General features: G+C 44.4%; 1 protein-coding gene across 1 annotated transcript in view; it reads right to left on the bottom strand.

The window, feature by feature from the left end:
• The window catches only part of triqk (triple QxxK/R motif containing), a 31,741-nt gene extending 16,468 nt beyond the window's left edge, over positions 1 to 15,273 (bottom strand). Inside the window, exon 1 of the mRNA XM_019895975.1 lies at positions 14,872 to 15,273. The gene's annotated coding sequence lies outside the window, so the exon portion shown is untranslated. The remainder of the gene's footprint in view (positions 1 to 14,871) is intronic.
• Between the last annotated feature and the right edge of the window lie 3,337 nt (positions 15,274 to 18,610).

Genomic DNA, 18,610 nt, shown 5'->3' with positions numbered 1-18,610 from the left:
GAGGGAAGAAATTTCATCTGTGCTGCACATACAGCACATTTGACAATAAATTTGTGCGTCACTTGACTTGATAATAAGAAATCATACAAAAACGTGTCACATGATTTTCTTGTCTGAACTGAACTATTTTCCAGAAATAAAAACAGGGATTCGACATCTTGTTTTGGTGCAAAAATAATAATAATAATAATAATAATAATAATAATAATAACAAATTTAAAATTTAGCCCGAAACATGTTTTCTCAATAATCCAGGAAGACATCACACAAAAACGATTATTTTCCCAACTCACCTATTTTGCCCAAATGACTTAAAAAATGCTGTAGAAAACATGTTTTTCTGAATAATTTTGTAGGTAATTATACAAAAAAAATAACACGCTATTATTGGCCCAACTGGTCAATTTTCGACAAATAGGAACAAATGCTGTCAAGGGTGTTTTAGAAAGCGCAACATTTCACATCCTGTTCTGGTGGAAAATGTGCTAAGAATTTAATCGGAAATTAAACAAAAACTGACATCGATATAACAAATAAATCAATGAAAAGAAACAGGACACAGTATACACGCCACTGTTTGGGTGCACAGTGTGCAAAGAATTCAGCAGGAAATCGACAAAAATTTGAAAACAGACCCAAATTGGGCAATTTCCCACAAAATATCAAACATGCTTTCAAATAGTTTGACAAAATGTCACAGCTTCATTTAATTCAACTTGTTTGGTGAATAATTTAGGATGAAATGATTCTAAAGTGGACACTACCAGGACAAAGCGTCTCGCGCTGGCGAGCATTTTCTTGCGAGCATTTCGTTTGGCATTCAGCAGCAAGTGAAAACCGATGAAATTTCTTTTTGTTGTTTTTTTTTTTTTTTGGTCATTAATGGCGCTGCCGCTGAAGAAATTAAACAAGTGCAATATGCAAAAGTGCGCTTAAGTTAATTAGCAGCAGGCTGCCGCATAATGACGCACGGATACAATTAATCAAATGCGTGTGAAATGTGTGTGCGCGTACGCGGGTGCGTGTGTGCGTGTGTGTGTGTGTGTAAAATTGTTAATCTCCAGCCATGTCGTTCGTCAACCAGTTGCATTTGTTTTGAACGGTTCTCTTATACAAAGATAAGGCACTACAATTCTTTTCTTCTGATTGTTAATTTCCACATTCAACTATTAATTCATGAATAAATTAACATGCACAATTAACATCTTTAAATAAAATGTATATATTTACATACATGGCCAGGAAAGATGATTTGGATTCTAATCACTCTGTTAGAAATTCACAATTTTAAACCATTCATCGAAGCTGTTCATCGTTGTTGCACGATGACGTCAGAAACCACGATCATTTCCAACATGGACAAAAGTATTGGAACACTTCAAACCAAATACCAACAGACCCAACATTTTGGAGCCAGCTGTTATTTTCACCTCCCGTGGGAGAACCGACACTTTTGTCTGGCGGTGACAAAAGAGGCCCGCTTGGCGTGCGATCATCTGGCTCAGTAAGCGGCCCGCCCTCACCCGCCGCCTTCGTGGCGGCGACCCCGTCGCTCATAGAACGTTGACGCCTCATCACACCTGAGAAAGAAAGGCCGTGATCCCGCCTGGCTGCTTTCATGTCAGCTGACATTAAGTTCAAAGTCATTTTCTTCCAACGCTCTCTGTCCGTGAAGCATTTGAGATATATATAAAATTGACTGCATAGCTTTAGCTAGCGTCTCTGCATTTGTGTCTGTTTTTGTTTGAAAAGTGAGCGTAATGCCAGGTTCAAAAAGGGGAACGCGAAGGAAAGAGACGGTTTTACTAATTGATGTAGGGGAAAAAAAATAAAAAGCCTTGAAAACAACATTTTGTCAGCTCCTCCTTGCTCACTTCTCCACCAGCGAGGCTCTTTTCAAAGGCGCCTTTCATCCACGCCGCCACTCGAAAATCCAAAGCCATCCATCCGGGTCGCTGCCAATTTCTATCACAGCCGAGTGCCACTTCTGTGACAATTTTGTAGTGCTTTATAAAAAAAAATAAAAAAAATAAAATAAAAAAAAACATAAAAAAAAAAAAAAGCCAGCCATTCATTTTGTTATCGCGCTTGTTAGCCAAAATGCTAACGGTAGGCTACTAACTGTTCTTAACCCTGTATGTAAAAATGCTAAACTGGTGTTGGCTTACTCGCCATTATTATTATAATTATTATTATTTAAAGGATAACCAACTCGAATAATGGGTAGATGGATGGATTTACAACTTGAAAAATACAAGTCGGGGAACACATAATTGAAGGGAAGACGTTACCGGTACGTCCAATATTGCTCTGGTGTTATTAGCTTGTTGATCAAAATGCTCACTTTAAGATACTAGTAACTATTGGTGGTGCTAGCTGATCTGCGCGGGCCACCAGCTCGCATTAGGGTCGGCCATGACAGGCCCCCTTGATCCTCGAGGGAGCGCTTAGCATCTTGTCGGCTTTTAGAGACCCAAAGGGCGCCCTGTAGCTGCAGTCCACATTCATTAAGAGGCCAGCAGAACCAATCGTTCTGCCAAGCTGACGCCGGGACTTACGCGGCCTATTGACTTTCAACTCTATCCATTTTTTCGGGGTATTTTTCCATACAAAGACGCAGCAAGTGTAGGAAAGAGAAAAAAAAAGAAATCACAGCTTTGACAGAAGAAAACGCAAAAAGCAGGTCGGGAAGGATGCTGGGAAAATGACATGCTAGTGGTATGGCGCAGCCTCGCAAAATATTAATGTCACCTCTGTGGCAAAAAAACAAAAAACAACACCAAAACATTCAGAAAACCTCAAACGGAGGCTGAGAATAAAGCTATGATGTCATCCGCGAATTCAGTTGGACCATGCACACTGTGTAATAGTTGTAAAATAATGCCATGCTAACTAGGTAATGCAAATTTCATCATGTTCTAATTTTTTTGACCTTTTTAAGGTCATGATTTGATGCGAAATGTAATTTTTGTTTATTTTAATACATTTGACTTATATTGCTGTTACTGATTTCTTTTGGTTTCACATTGATTGCATTTTTTTTTTTGGACTTTCCATTGATTTGCTCGTGCATGCGCATGTTGCGCACTCGACGTGTCTCTGATGTTACAGCACTGCTCGTATTGATGTCGTGTGAGAGAATCAATTCTGTCTGGCGGGGGGGCGAGCGAGAGAGCGGCGCACTCATCAAAATTTCAGCAGTGTCTATCTTTGAAATAGTTTTGGTTGGTTTCAAACGAAACAAGAAGAAGCCCTGCTGCGCGTGTGTCCATACATATTACATGGGTGTTGTGTTGCTGTGTGTGTGTGCTCACGTATTATTGATGAGGTGAAAGAAGAGCAGGGATGGATTGGTAGGCTACTTTTCAAATAACGCGAGGCTAAAGTCAACAAGGCCCAGAGTCATGCTTCTGTCCGTACTAACTCAGTTACATCCATCAAAAATCAACAGCTACGTGGTCGTCTGCATCGTCATTTGCGTCTACAAGCCAAAAAAAAAAAAAGTCAAATCTCTTACGAGTGAAGAATAGAAACGTTTGATTAAAAACTAACCGTAAACTAAGCCCAATGGAGGAGAAAAAATTCGCTTATTTGGGATCAGAAGATGAAAATATTTGCAAACTTGTGGAAAATTTTCGAGAACGATCCCTGTAGAAGCAAAGCCAAACTCCAACACAGACACGGGCAGGGGTATAATATCCATCCAGCAAACCCACAACATAGCACTACAGTTTGTTTCCTTGCAAACACAATTTGGCGCGGCACATCCAAACGACACACTTGCTATATTGATCACATGATTTTGTTGTTGTTAAAGTGACACACGCACCAATAGGGAGTTTCAAACACGGCACAATGCTGACGCACAAGTGTTTTTGTTTTTGTCCCATCACCATACAACGCACTCCATGACAATCTGTAAACTAACGCTATGCTGTTCGCCAAAACGCTAACGCTATGCCACAGATGTCAGGTCTGAGTGTGTAACTGTATATGTGCGCGCGTGTGCGCACGTTCATCAATTAGCATGCAAATGAAGGCGGGAGGCCGCCCTCAGATATCCAATCAGGCTTTCATCTCAGCAGGGGGTGTGTGATTACTTCGTGCCTGTGAAGTGTAGCTGTGTGAAATAAAGGGAGGGGTACATGGGTGAAAGAGGGTGGGGGTGGGGGGAGGCGTCTTCATGTGGAGTGCCCACTTGTCTTTTGATGCTACCTATTCATTTCAAATTGTAGCTGAAAAGAACTAAGGATGCTGGATTATGTGTCGGATTTTTATACCGCAGGAGACATCTCCAAATGTGTGCTACAGCTCTCCCTAGAGGCTAGTTACTTCTGTTGATCACGAGCCAACAAGTGAAGTACAAAAATCCTGCCGCCGAAAACAGTTTCACTTTGCAACATGGAATTTCGTAGCAATATCATGAGAAGACCCACTAAAAAGTCTCAATGAAATGTCTGGAAAAGACATCAAAATTTCATTTTGGTTCAAATCAACAGTTTCAGTGTCGTTTTGGCCATTTCCGACAGTCTTTCGATGAGCACCTGTCTGAGCGATTTTTTTTTTCAGATTATAACCAAATTTAAACCCCGTGTGCCAAACAGATGGACGAGTCCACATTGCTAGACTTGGATGATTTGTCATCAATCTCACATAAACAAGGCGGAAGAAGAGGAAGAAGATGCTGGCCACTTGGCATGACTATTTTACAAGCTCATTACACAACCATATGCTTGCGAACCGTGAAAGCTACATGATTGGGGGTGGGGGGGTGTTTCGCGGGTGCACATCCTTTGTGCGAGATGGGACGCTTCAATTATTAAAAACGTCAGCAAGGCTCGACTCAGACATGGCATGCGGCCCAGCAAAAAAAAAAAAAAATTAAAAATTAACACACCTTTCCCATGTCACGAACAATGACTTCATCCATAGCCAATTCCAGGATAATTAATATGACACTCATTAACATATGTAAATGGCCACGCCGCTTAATTGAAAATGAGCGGGAACGGTACAAAAGAGGTACATTAGCGACTTGATGGGTCAAAGGAGCTCATCAGTCACAACGGTGAAAGGCGGAATGGTGATTAGTGTTCCTGCGTTGTCGTTTTCTGCGGGCCGACGATACTAAACCACAGTGGACTCAAACAGCAAACGCCCAAACAGCAAATTTTGCTGTTTGGGCGTTTTTATCATGGTTACCTTGTATGAGTGCTGCTTGCTAGATGCAAACTTATCAAATATAGAGTTAAATATACTTTTACACTTGCATGACATTTGTGCAAAATAGCTCAAGCTAATTAGCTAGATAGCTAGTTAAATATCCACCAACTGCTACCAGTTAGAAATTAGCTATCTACGACTTATTTTTACACTTGTGTAACAGTTGAGGGTGTTTCGGAATGTTAGCCACTGATATTAATTGCAAGTTAGCTAGCTGTATACCCATCTAAGGTCAGCTGTTACCAACAGCTTATTTTTTACCAGTTATTTTTATACTCGTATAACAGTTGTGGTTATTAAAAATGTTTACTAACATTAATTTGATCTAGCAAGCAAGCTCGTCAGCAACTGTTAGCTAGACAGCTAGCTGGCTAATTTGCTGTCAGCAACTAGCAAACTGGCACTTATTTTTACACTTGTGCAGGAGACAAAATGTTAGTTGCCATCATTAACCACAAGCTAACTAGCCACCTGCAGACTGTTAGCTACTAGATAGCTGCCACTTATTTTAGCACTCTTACGACTGTTGAGTCCTTAAATATGCTTGAGGCCAACATGAATCATGAGCTAGCTAGTTAACCAACAACTGCTAGCTGCTGCTGCTGGCCATCTAGCAATTCGCTTCTGGCTGACAGTTGTGGATGTTTAAGAATGTTAGCTGCTAACGTTAGTCCCAAGCTAGCTGGCTTGGTACCATCAAGTCATTATCGCAGTTGTTGGCTAGCTAGTATAGAAACGCGCATTTTGTATTTTATTACTGCATTCAAGCTTCTTGTTTTAATGTACTTTTTGTCTGTTCCTTGTTATCCAGGATGTCAAGTTCCTCACTATAGAATTCCATAAATCAGCTAACGCCGAATATAAGGAGATCCAAGTGGCCTTAATGTCCTTGTACCCGCGCCATAAGTGGGTGGCAAATTGTATATCAAGAGGTTAATAGCGCTACATAATGTACACATCAGCCCCTTCCAGTCCCATCACGGATGCACAAGTGCTTCAGCGAAGCCCATTACGACATCTAATTCACAGAATCCATCACGCCCGACATCCTCCCAAACGCAACCGTTACAGATCCACTTTTAATTCATTCATAATTAACTTTTTATTCTTCTGTTGATTGCCTCAAAGTCGAACTGCAACCAGCTGCCGACGCCCACGCTCACAGCGAAGATGTATGACATTGCGTTCAGACGCTGAAGTTCAGGGAAAGTGCAGTTGTAAAGTCAATGGGCCGCTTATTTGGCAAGGGGGGGGGGGGCTTCATGAGATAGGGAGCTGTCAGTCAAAGCAGAGCGGCGCATTTGTTAAAAATATGAGCGCTGACACATACAAACACACAAATGGTCATTATGTCTGAACTAATAAAGAAAACAACTCTTAAATGGCACACACATTCCACCTAGCAACAAATGATCATGTTAGTTTTGTAACCAATCACAGTATGGTGTGTGTGTTTGTGTGCATAATTTGGAATTGAAAGACTTGATCAGATGACAAGAAGCTCTTCTCATAAATGGAGCCACAAGACCAAGATCTGCAGTTTGCTACCCTTCAAATAAAGCAGGTCATGGAGTTGTTTGCTCTTCTCATAAAAGTGAGCACAGTGGGATCTGGAATTGATTGCCCTTTCAGCGAAGGAAACCATAAGAGGACTTGAAATTGTTTGGTCTTCTAATTAATGACCCCAAACAGGAAGTTGTTCACTCTTCTAAGAAAGGAGTTTTTGGAGTTGTTTGCTCCTCTAATAAAACGGGGTCCTGGAATTGTTTGTTGTTCTACTTAATTGTTTTTGCTTCCAAAAAAAAAAAAAAAAGGGTGACCGAATGAGAAGCAAGAGCGCTTTGCTCTTCCAGTTAAAGGGGAAAGAAACACTGAATTGTTGACTCTTCCAAGAAACCGAGTCGCGGAGCTGCTTCCGCTTCGATTACAGGTCACCACAGGATGACCTGAAGGTGTTTGCTCATCCAAAGAGAGTAAAATGACCACAAACCGGAAGATGTTCACTCTTCCAATAAAAGGGGACCTGCATTTGTTTTCTCTTCTTGTTCAGATGACCAGAGGTCAGGGGTCATCTGCTCCCTGGTTCTGTTCAGCGTACATATTGCTCTTGATTAAAAAAATATTTTAAAAAAAGGACCCAGAGTTTTTTACATTTCTAATAAAAGGTGAACACAAAGAGGTTGTTTTCTGTCCTCGTGAATGCGACCATCAGACAGAGATGAAAGTGGACTTTTCTGAAAATTCCGGAAAATAAATAAATAAATGTGTGTGTGTGTGTGTGTGTGTGTGTGTGTGTGTGGTACCCTTTGTGGCTTCCGTTAGGGCCGAAATTTCGAAATCTCCAAGATATGACGAGGCCATGAGAATGCGAGGCGAGGGTATTACTGTTGTGACGACTCCACTCAAGCTAAGCGAGCCTCAGCAGTAGATAGTCCGCTGCTCTCTGCTGTGCGTGTTTCAGCTCGAACATGTACGCAAGCGCGTCTTTTGATTTCAACCAATCAGCGCCGACGCAAATGACGTCACACACGACAACAGCTAAGCTAAGTTAGCCGAGACGACACTCGAAGTCGGAGGGACACGATTTTCTGCCAATCTGTGTTTTTCCCTTTTTGGCCAAATATATTTTTTACGACAACTGTCTTGTTGACGGCGTCTTTTATTCGTTCCACTGGGGTTTAGCAGGTGTGTTTATAAAGAGACGAAAATTGTTTGGGGACTATCCCCCACGTTCAAGTTGAGATGGTATAACCCGAGAGGCAAAATGACGCTTGCTACTGTTGTTGCGAGTTGCCATTCGTTCTACTAAACCATGAGTCAAACGCCATCATGCCTTCTGTCATTACACAAACAAAAATCTCTTTACTGTTACTAGTGTTAGTGCCTCAATATGGCTAAGCTCGTGAAAGCAATACAACGAACTCAAACGCGTCTTCGTTCAATGTTGTCAACTAATATCCGGATTATGCAAATTTTCCTCAATTCTCCGGAGAAATTTTCATAAAAATTTGAAAAACCCGGAATTCCGGGAAAATCCGGAGGACTTTCATCTCTGATCAGAGTACCCAGAGTTGTCCATCCATCCATCCATTTTCCGAATCGCTTTATCCTCACAAGGGTCGCGGGGGGTGCTGGAGCCTATCCCAGCTGTCTTCAGGCAGTAGGCGGGGAACACCCTGAACGCGTTGTCAGCCAATCGCAGGGCACACAGAGACGAACAACCATCTACGCTCACACCTAGGGACAATTTGGAGTGTTCAAGCAGCCTGCCATGCATGTTTTTGGAATGTGGGAGGAAACCGGAGTACCCGGAGAAAACCCACGCAGGCCCGGGGAGAACATGCAAACTCCACACAGGGAGGCCGGAGCCGGGATCAAACAAACAACCTCTGCAATGTGAGGTCAACGCGCTAACCACTAGATCACGGGACCGCCCGACCCAGAGTTGTTTACGAGTAAAAGCGACCACAACGCGACACAAATTTGTTCGCCCTTCTAATAAAGGAGACATGGAGATGGTTATGGTACTCTTAAAAGAGGCAAGAGTTATTTTCTCTGTTGTTCCAAAAAAAAAAAAAGACAAGGGCCCCGGATTGGTTTTCTCTTCTGCTAAAAAGATGACGACGAGGGTACCTGTAGTTGTTCTCTTTACTTGAAGTGTGACCACTTTTGTCCTTGAAAGCACGTCTCAACCTTGCATTCGAACCTGCTCAGGAGTACAGATGTGGCGTAACTCTCTCACAAGCTCGTGCCCGCCGCCGCCGCCAAATAAAAGTCCCATCTGTTGCGGCATAATGACGACGGCGCTATTCGGTGGTGGTGGGAGGGGTTTTTGGGCGCGGGAGCAGCTGCCGGCATCGCCCGCTGACCTTTTAGCATTCCTGCTCGCGCCATCTGACAGATGTGTCAAGATGATGATTAAAAAAACAAAAAAACAAAACAGCGACGGATAAATAAGCCGCGGCCAAGGAGTCGTCGCAAAAACGCCAATGTGCAAACGCTGCCACTAACTTCGAGCTCACATCTCTTGCCGAGGCTATTAGGCTTGGTAAAAGGGTGACATTGGGGCACAATTGGACGCCATTGTGGCGGCAGGTGCCCTTGGAGCACCGCTATTAGCCCGCAAAAGGGCCGAGGCTGCGGCTCAGGTGTTGCTGGGCAGCAGGAGGAAAAAAAAAAAGTGTGCGTGTGTAAGGTGAAAGGGGGAAGGGGGGTAATTGACTCGGCGAGTGTGAAGAGACTCGAGCAATCAGACTCGCCCTGATGGAGTTTGATGCCTCCTTAAATAGTTTTCAACTGGAGGAGCAGGTGCTGCTTTTCCCCTCGGCCATGGCCGCCCATCATGTGCATGTGCGCATGCGCGTCCATTGCGCATCTGTCTGTTGTCCGGGCCCATTAGTCGACCTGCCATCTCTCCGGCCCACATTCTCCCTTAGTGGCATTTTTAGGCATGTTAGAAAGGAGAAAAAAAAAAAAGCCCGTTGGACAGATGTTTTGCTCTCAGACGCAAGCAACTTGACTGCTGTTAGCAGTCAACAGTGAAAGTGCATTTAGCCAGGACGGCGCCAGGCTGCCGCACACGAAAGCGTTTTCTTTGCACTTTGGACAAAAGTGCGCTTGGGCGTGGAACAGCCACATGTGCTACAACTATGGTTAGCATGACCAAACCACTTGACTGTTGCTACTGGTGACAATCAGCCCCCCCCCCCGATGGCAAATTACAGTGGATCGCGCAGACTCGCGGTTCAGTATCTTGGATTCACCCAGTCACTTAAGTACAATATTTTTTATATAAATTTTTTTAATATTAAAAAATATATAATTTTGTGGGGTGGAAAACCTTTGTTGGCAGATTATTTGGTATTTAAACCATTTTTTAAAACTATTATTTTTATTTTTGATTTTATTTATTTATTTTAATTGCAAAGTGCCCCATAAACTATTTTGGGGTCAGCTGTAGCGAAGCCGCCCTGTGTTTGTTTCCAGGGTGTGAGGCAATTGCAGATGTCGGCGGAGAACTTTTGAGCCTCACAGCCAAAGTCCATTTCGAAGTCGACGCGGCGCGATGGAGGATCAAGGCGGGCAAAGAAAACAGGTGCAGGCGGCCTGCAAATCAGCGTTGACGGTGGCGCACAAGTGTTAAAAATGCATGAGCGCCACCTGCCTCCATTTCATTTGAGAGGCACTAAAAAGCCGGAGGAGCGGGGACGGCAAAAAGGCCTTGCGTCTTTCGTTTTTCTATTTTTCCAACATTCAACACATGTATTCGTCACAAAAAAAAAAAAGAGAAAATAAATGTCTGTGTGTGTGCAGATGCATATGAAACCAACGGATTTAAAAACAGTACGGTTGGTTTGTCATTGCGTGTGCTTAATAAAGCGTCTCATGATATCATCTCAAGTGGAGGAAAAGCATCACTGCCCTCTAGGAGAAGCATCTGGAACTGAAGGTTGACTTCACTTAGTGTCGCGTCAATATCTTGAAAAGTTGACTAAGTGGGAGCCACTTGCTGGCTGCAGCTTCACTTCCTGGCTCCCCTGAAGCCGAGGCATTATCGCGGCAAAATATCAAAATGCATCATTTGCATCCGTGCTCCATTAATATGCCTGCCCGGTTGCGGCGTCTTCAACACCGAGTCCATTTCCGCACCATCTGTGCCCATCATGAATATTCTTGATGAATATGTGCCATTTTGCAAGGTGCCGCACATCACGGAAAGGGGCGTCCCTACTTTGGTGGGCGGGACGGGGATATGTGGGTCGGGCCTTTGCCGCCCGATCATAACCTTAAAGATGAAGGATGTTGACAGGCAGATGAAATATCCGTTTGGGAATTCTAGTTTGGTTATGGCGCCTCAATGGGGCCTACACCTGCTCGGAACGTCGACGTCTCAGAGTTACGACAACGCTGGCATTTTAATTAGCGAATATGCTAATTCGGTAAGCTAGTTTAATTGAGGAAAGAATGAGGCAATAAATATGATGTCATTGAGGTGGGGTAAAAGTGAAGTTTCATATCCGTCCTGGCGAAAAACACGTCAATTTTTGTCATTTTTAAACTTTTTACATGAATGGGGTTCTGTGTTGCGGACTTCAATTCACCTAGCTCCTTAAGAAATGATTGTTTGGGGTGCAGGTGGACTTTAGTACGTGTCACTCGGTGATTTAGGCATCACCGACCTGGGGTCTCCGCTCTGGGGCTCTCCTCTCTGGGACTCCCCTCTTTGAGTCGAGCACTTTATGCACTTTAATGATTGATGATGGAAGTCAGCCCGCCCGGGTCCCAAAGGGCGACACTACGGGGAATAGAAGGAGTGGCCCGTCTTTTTTACGGCTGTGCTGGGAATCAATTATGCTAACGGTGGCTAATGAATGCACTTGGGGAAGGCACTCGCGCTTCGGCGGCCGTTTTATTCCCCCTCATTTGCATATTGATGGCGGCGGGATGTGGGGGTGATGATGGATCGCCGCGGAAACAGACGTCAGTCTTTTAACCGGCTCGTTTCAAAATGGCACCATGAATGGCGCCGGCGTTAAATGTTCAAAACGATCAAATTGAGGCATGCACATTCAAATCAAAACACCCGCAATGTAAAAAGGTTTGAACGCGTCTCAGAGTGGAGATTTTCCACCCCAAAAAAAGACACTCTCGCTTCGATCTACATGGTCAAAACTCAGGTGTTTTACCCAGTAGAAATAAAATGGTGGACAACGGATTTTTGGAGTCTGAAAATGGAAACATTTGAAAATTATTTGCCAGTGATACCAAATACATACAAATACGTCATGAGCCACTGCCCATTATGAAATGGAATATACATCGATCAGTTTGCCATCACATCTGACAAGACAGGTTGTATCGAAAACAATAAAGTCAGGGGGCTAAGATGTGAGCCTTGAGGAACACCCATTTCAACACATTTTTGGGAAACGTGCAATTATTAGGAACACCTCCACCTTTTGTCAAGCGGTTTGTTACAGCTGGAGCTGTTGTGAAAGCGTTATATAAATAAAGATGTATTGTATTGTATTGAAGCAGCCATTATGGGGTGAATTCTAAGACTGGTAAATTAGAAAAGAAAATTGCCCACGACTCCAGTTTCACTCCCCATATTGAAATCAAAATCGACATGTCCAAGATGCATGAAAAAGTCTCATGGACCCATACACCAAAATCAAACAAAGTCAGACAGTTTGGTTCGAAGCAACCACTTTTGAGCAAATTTCACGTCTTGAAAGTTTGGGAAAAAAATTTCATGGACACGAAATGTCAATGACATGTCTATCATAATAGGATGCATGAAAAAGTCTCAAATTCCCATGCCCAGAATTGAGGCTGAAGGCAAATATTTTGGTTCGAAGTGGCCAATTTGGGGGTGAATTTCATGGCTTGTGCACATTTGCATCCCTTGCTGCCTGATAATGTTAAAAGTGCTACGTTAGCTTCTCGTGCTAGCCGCTGGAGAGTGCAGCAGGTAGTGTCTCAGAGTCGTCCGAGGCTAATTAGTCTGACATTTTGCCACACGGCTCCTGAGGGAGCCCGAGAGACGGGAAGCCCAATAAGCACAATGACGGCCGCATGGACACTAATGAGTGCGGACCCCCACCTGGTTGTCCACCCCCCCGCAACCACAGGACCCTGGGCTTTGTCAGCCGGTCAATAAAAGCGATGGAGCGTGTCAGCGGTGTCTTGGCTGCGGTGACATTGTTCAAGGTGGTTGGAGGTGGAGTGCGAAAAAAGGCTGTCAGTCACCCCAGTGACCACGTGAGAAGGTCAAAACATTCGGAAGAAGGTGCGCCTCTTGAATTGTCTGCTGGGTGGAGCCAAAAAGTGCAACACGGCGTTTGCGCATGAATTGTTAAATGTCCCATTTTTAGCCAAATATTGACACGCGGTGAAGCAGCGCTGGAGCTGGAGAAAGCTTCTATTAGTGGAGTTTAATGAACAACATGAGTACACAACAAACACACACGCAAGGCAGCCTCGTGGGATGTGCGACACACAGCAGCCAGTGTGTGTTGTTTTTACACGCAGAGCCCGCTCCCTCGCTTCAATCTCACGCATGATTACGCTTGATAATTAAGCTTTTTGGACGTATTCCACCAGCCGAGCAGATGCGCCAGCTGGTGACATTCATGCATTCCCAAACACACACACACGCACACGCACACAATCCTGAGGCAGAGGCCGGTCGTGCCTCCCGTCATTCATTCATTCATTCATTCATTCCGCCAGGAGCGCCACATCACAAAGGCTTTATTTCTATGACAGTATTTCATTTACAAACTAAAATCCTTGAAATGATGCAGATTTGAAGCCAAGACCCCTCTGACAGATGACGGCGTACCGGTAGACTAAAATCTCCGGCAAATTAGAGTCAACCATCTGCTTCCGATTGGGGGCATTTGGGTGAATTCCCTTGAAGGTGTTAGCGACTAACCCTAGCCACCTAACCCTAATTACATACCCTGGAAATTTCACCTAGATGGCTCTTTCATTTTAAACTGGTCAACTTCTGGTGCAATTGGAGCTTGAGAAATCTTGTGGTGTCCTCTCATGACAGCCCAATTTCTTTACGAGGGGCAAAACGGAGGTCAGGCCCTATGGTAGTTTGTTTTTTTTTAAACTTTCAAGCCATGAAATCGACCCTAAAATTGCCATTTCAGTCTAAAATGGCCAACTTCCTGTTCGATTCCTGGCATCTCCTCCTTGATCTCAATTGGCCAACCTGTTGTCAGGGACACCGCTTTTCTAATCCGGCAGGGGGCGCTACAGGGTGATTTCGGAGACCACCGATGGGACACATTTGCAACAGAACAGTCTTGCAAAAACTGGCGCGTTTTCGAGAACATTAACCCCCCAAAAAAGGATATTCATTCATTCAATCAGTGACAACAATGCACAGCATATATTGTCCAAGTGTGCCCTCTGGTGGTTCAACAGTCAACAACAATCAGGACATATCATCTGTACCATGTCAGCCGGACCACTAGAGGGAGGTGTTACTTCATTGATCATATCCCACTGTTTTTGACATTTTTCACAGCTTCCCAATTATTCGGGAAAAAAGGGAAAACTTTTCGAGGGAAAGTAAGTGCAAACCTGAAACAAGATAAGCGGCGGCATGGCTATGTTCAAAATGAACTGGCAGCCATCTTATTAAGAACTCCAAATAAACTGTTCTTGAAGACTTATTGTGACTTTTTTTTCCAAACACAACGACTGCCCGCAACCCTCGTCCGGATAAACAGCTCGGATGTATGGATGGATGGATGGATATTTTTTTTTCCCCCCAATCACAAAAATCTGGCATTTTAACAGCACTGTAAAGACTTTTGCCAAGTGGTGTGAAGGCTATAAAAAAGGATGCCAGAGGGAATTTGAAGTCATTGTTGCTGTTCCCAGTTTGTTTCCAGTTGGCAGAGCTTCTTTTCAAGCTATTTTTCTTCCATTTTTGCACGCAGTGAATCTTTTATTTATTTTTATGGACATGCTCCCATCTAGCATACAGCTAGCATACGCCGGCCCGGGTTGATCAAACCGTTGTTAGCCTGACATATGACACCGGGGTTAGTGCATCGAAATACCTGACTATCACAGCGACAATCAAAAAGCCTACTGGAAAACGCAAATAAAACAATCACTGACCTGAGAGAGGATGTCTGGAATAAAGAGTCCTTGTCTCCACCAACTCTTCGCTTTCATCATGGATGGGCACTCAAAGCGAGATCTTGACAAAGACGACTGAGGCTCCTCTCTGACGGACACGGTGATTTGGGATCAGGCCGCCATCCCGGGTCCATTCTGCTCAACACCACTGCGTGGTACCAACTGGGTGGAGGGGATGTCTCGCGACAAGAAGAACAGAGAACCATCACCAACTCTGCCAGGAATCCCGGAGCGGGTTAGTCCACCTGTGGCCCGGTTGCCCGCTCAAAGGCGGTCAAGAGTAAGTCACATCCTCGGCGCCAATTGCCGGGGCCGTCCTCAGCCGCCACCTGACCTCAACAGCACCATTTTTGGACAACGGGGTCGGGATTCTGCCACAAGAGTCTGCGGTTCCCCTGGCGCTCCTTCTTCACATCCTCTGTTTCCACCAACTGCCATTATAGTCGGGGACAAGGCAAAGTTATTGACATAATAAGCATTCTGCCTTGTCTTCTTGATTCTCTTCCACCATCCATATCCCGGCTCATTGTCCACTTGGGGACGAACGAGACTGCGCGTCGACAGTCGGAGCAGACGAAGAGAGACGTTCATGCCGTCTGAGCTTTGCTGAGAACTTGCGAGCTGTCGGTCTGGATGAGCGACATTTTACCGACTCTATCCCGCGGCATCGAGCGCTTCAGTCGCCTTTTAAGTCTGACTACATGGCTCCTAAGCACCTGTGGTCATCTCGATTTTGCTTTTATTGACAAATTTAACCTATTTTGGAATCGTCGTTCTTTTTACCAGCCGGACGGTGTCCGTCGAAACATTTTGGGCAGCTCAATGCTAGCAGCCAATATCCACCCAGCAGTCATCAATTCCGCTCCCACCTGCCTCTTGTTTACAAATCAATCAGTGCGGGTCCCTGCTTCTTCTTCTACCAGCAACCACTGAAATCAAAAGCTCACTACACCCACCTACAGGCCATTACCAGCTGCTCTCACCGAGGCTTGCCTGCCAAATTTTCACTTCTTATTTTCTACCAGGGATGTGAAAAGAGGAGGTGGCACTGCACCACTTTTTAAAACGACTCTTAATAATAATGTTTAACAGATATTTATCGTTTCAACGCCACGCCTTTGTTTATAACAGTCCTCCTCGGCCCCGGTCAGAATAGTGAGGAAACGCTGTAGCCAACTTCTGAAGTGCAGATTTTATGAAGATTTTAAAGAGCGCTCCTGCTGACGTTTTACCTGCACCCTGTGATTTTATTGTTGATAATTTTAACAGGAATTTAAAACCAACATTACATTCAGTGGCTCCACTTTAACTATTCAAATAAACACAAAAAGTCTTCTCTTCAGACGAACGTATTCCCCGCCGACTTTAGAACGGCGGTGGTGAGGCCCCTTCTGAAGAAGAGCAGTTTGGGCCCCAATGTTTTTAATAATTACAAACCTGTAGCTAATTTACCGTCTTTAAGTAAGATTTGAGAGAAATCTTTTTTTTTGTATTTTTGATTTTTTTAATTGCACAGCACTCAGAGTTGCATTTTTATGTAGGAAATGTTCTGCCCTTGGCCCCCATTTTCCCTTTCATAACGCACTGAAACTCCTCAGCCGGTGACTCACGCAGCAAAGCGTGACAGATCGAATCGCGCTCGGCACACTGACATGAAGGCATGAAGATGGGCTTGCTCCACAAGTTCTTTATCATCTGCAAAGAGTGACTACGATTACTGCTAATTAATGAGCAGTTGTGAGCATCTTGTATTCAATATCTTACGTCTCAAAATTGTGTGTCATTTTTGGGGAGGGAGGGGACTGATTGGCATTTCAAAGAGGGCTCGTCACAAAAAACCAAATGTCGCATCAACGAATTCGTTCCCGTTTCTTTTGGCCGAGCAGAATTATTTAGTTGATATCTTTTTTTTAAAATCCTTTTCTGAATATGTCATAATTTTAATTTGAATAATTTTTTGGAATAATAGTCATTTGTATTTGTTCAGGGGTCAAAATGTTTTCCAAATGTAAATAATATTTGAGCATGTATATGACTGACTGACTGACTGACTGACTTAATGACAATGAGTCGAGACTTATTCGGGGTAAGGTGACCTTTCAAAGTCTAAGTGACTTCCCGACAATACACTCCTCGCAAGTTCTTAACATAATTGGCCGTGTGTGTGTGTGTGTGTGTCTGTGTGTGTGTTTTAACAACAGCATCTCTGACAGAAACAAAAACACTTGCCGTTAGGGTTCCCTGACACACTGCGGCCGACATCAGTGACTGTGAGCAGCATTTTTTTTTTATTTTTGCATGAAAACAACTGCATGTGTGTGCGTGTACGTACAGTTTTTCTGAGTAGTGTGTATGGCCGCGCTGACTGTCTGGCTGTTATAAAATTGAACAACATTGCTGGAGCGTGACTCACGCACTGACTCACTCACGGCGCTGTTATTGGATGGGTGCGTGCGCTTCTCACACTTTGGCTCCTCTGGCAGACCAACAGTGCACGAGTGGTGATTCTAAGAATAAGAAAAGTACAACTACAAGAATACCGCACTTCTCTCTCACCAAAGCAAGCTTCAACACAAACTTGTCTTGTACTTCTACTCGATAGCGATACATGCCATGAGTGTGTAAAAAGCAGGCGAGCGGCAGTAGCTAATGTGGTTTGCATGAGGTCGATGGGGCAGTTACACTTGTGCGCCATGATTCTGCCTAGCAACAGCCAACCATGCAAACATGACTTTTTATGCAAAAGACAAAATACTGCGGAGCTACATGTAAAATAGCATGTTTTTTTTTTGGTTTGTTTGTTTTTTTTAATGGCACGTTCAGCGGTTATGTTTGTGCCCCAAAAACTCCGCCTTGTCAAAGTTGTACACCGCTTAGCTACTAGGACTCCTCCTTCTGCTTCACTCGGACTCAATGTCAAAGTACCCGACCCCTTTTCCCCCCTCCCACAGGCGCTGAGCTCAAGTGCAGGGTGGGGCGGTGGGGGACCCACGTTGCCTCTTTGGGCCCCATGGGGTCCAGGCCCAGCCTCCAGGCGCTTGCCAACCAGCCTCACCTCCAGGCCTGGCTCCAAAGGGGCCCCCGGTGACTTGGTCTGGGCAAGGGGAAACCTCAGTCCATATTTGGTATTCATCATCAGGGCTCATATGAAAAAATGAGGGGCTCGCAGAAGCTTGATTTCACTGTTACGTGTCTTGCTAAGTCAAAATATACACGTAAAACGAATGGGATTTTTGTTGTGGTGGACATGGAATTATTTATTTTTTATTTTTTTGACATGCTCAGTTAAGATTGCGCTCGCAAGGACTGTCGAGCAACAAGCGGCTTGTATCTGTGCGTTGAGTGTGGCTGACGACTATTACTGCAGCTTCCTGAGGAGTGGTGAGCGTCACCATGGAGATGATATCTGTTTGTCCGTATTGTGACGTCAGCGAACAGCTTCTGATTTCCGGGAGTTAGCGGCGCGCTACGACGGGGTCACGGCGAGCTGGCGAAGTTTGTCTCGGCGTTGGTCAACCTCAGCTGTGTTGACAGTGAAACGCTTCCTGGTAGACAAGTGCACCGGTTATCTGTGGGCCGGCGACCTTCGTCAACTCCATAAAAAAAAAAAAAAAAATGCCTGAACCTTGGCCCGCCTCATCAACGCACCCGCTGCGCACTGCGACTTATTGTTATTGAGCAGCGGTGGCGGAAAGAATTGATTTTGAAGTGAGAACCA

This window comes from Hippocampus comes, unplaced genomic scaffold (genome assembly GCF_001891065.2).
Source record: "Hippocampus comes isolate QL1 unplaced genomic scaffold, H_comes_QL1_v1.1 scaffold16, whole genome shotgun sequence".
Classification (NCBI taxonomy): Eukaryota; Metazoa; Chordata; class Actinopteri; order Syngnathiformes; family Syngnathidae; genus Hippocampus; species Hippocampus comes.
This window is presented reverse-complemented; position numbering and strand designations above follow the sequence as displayed.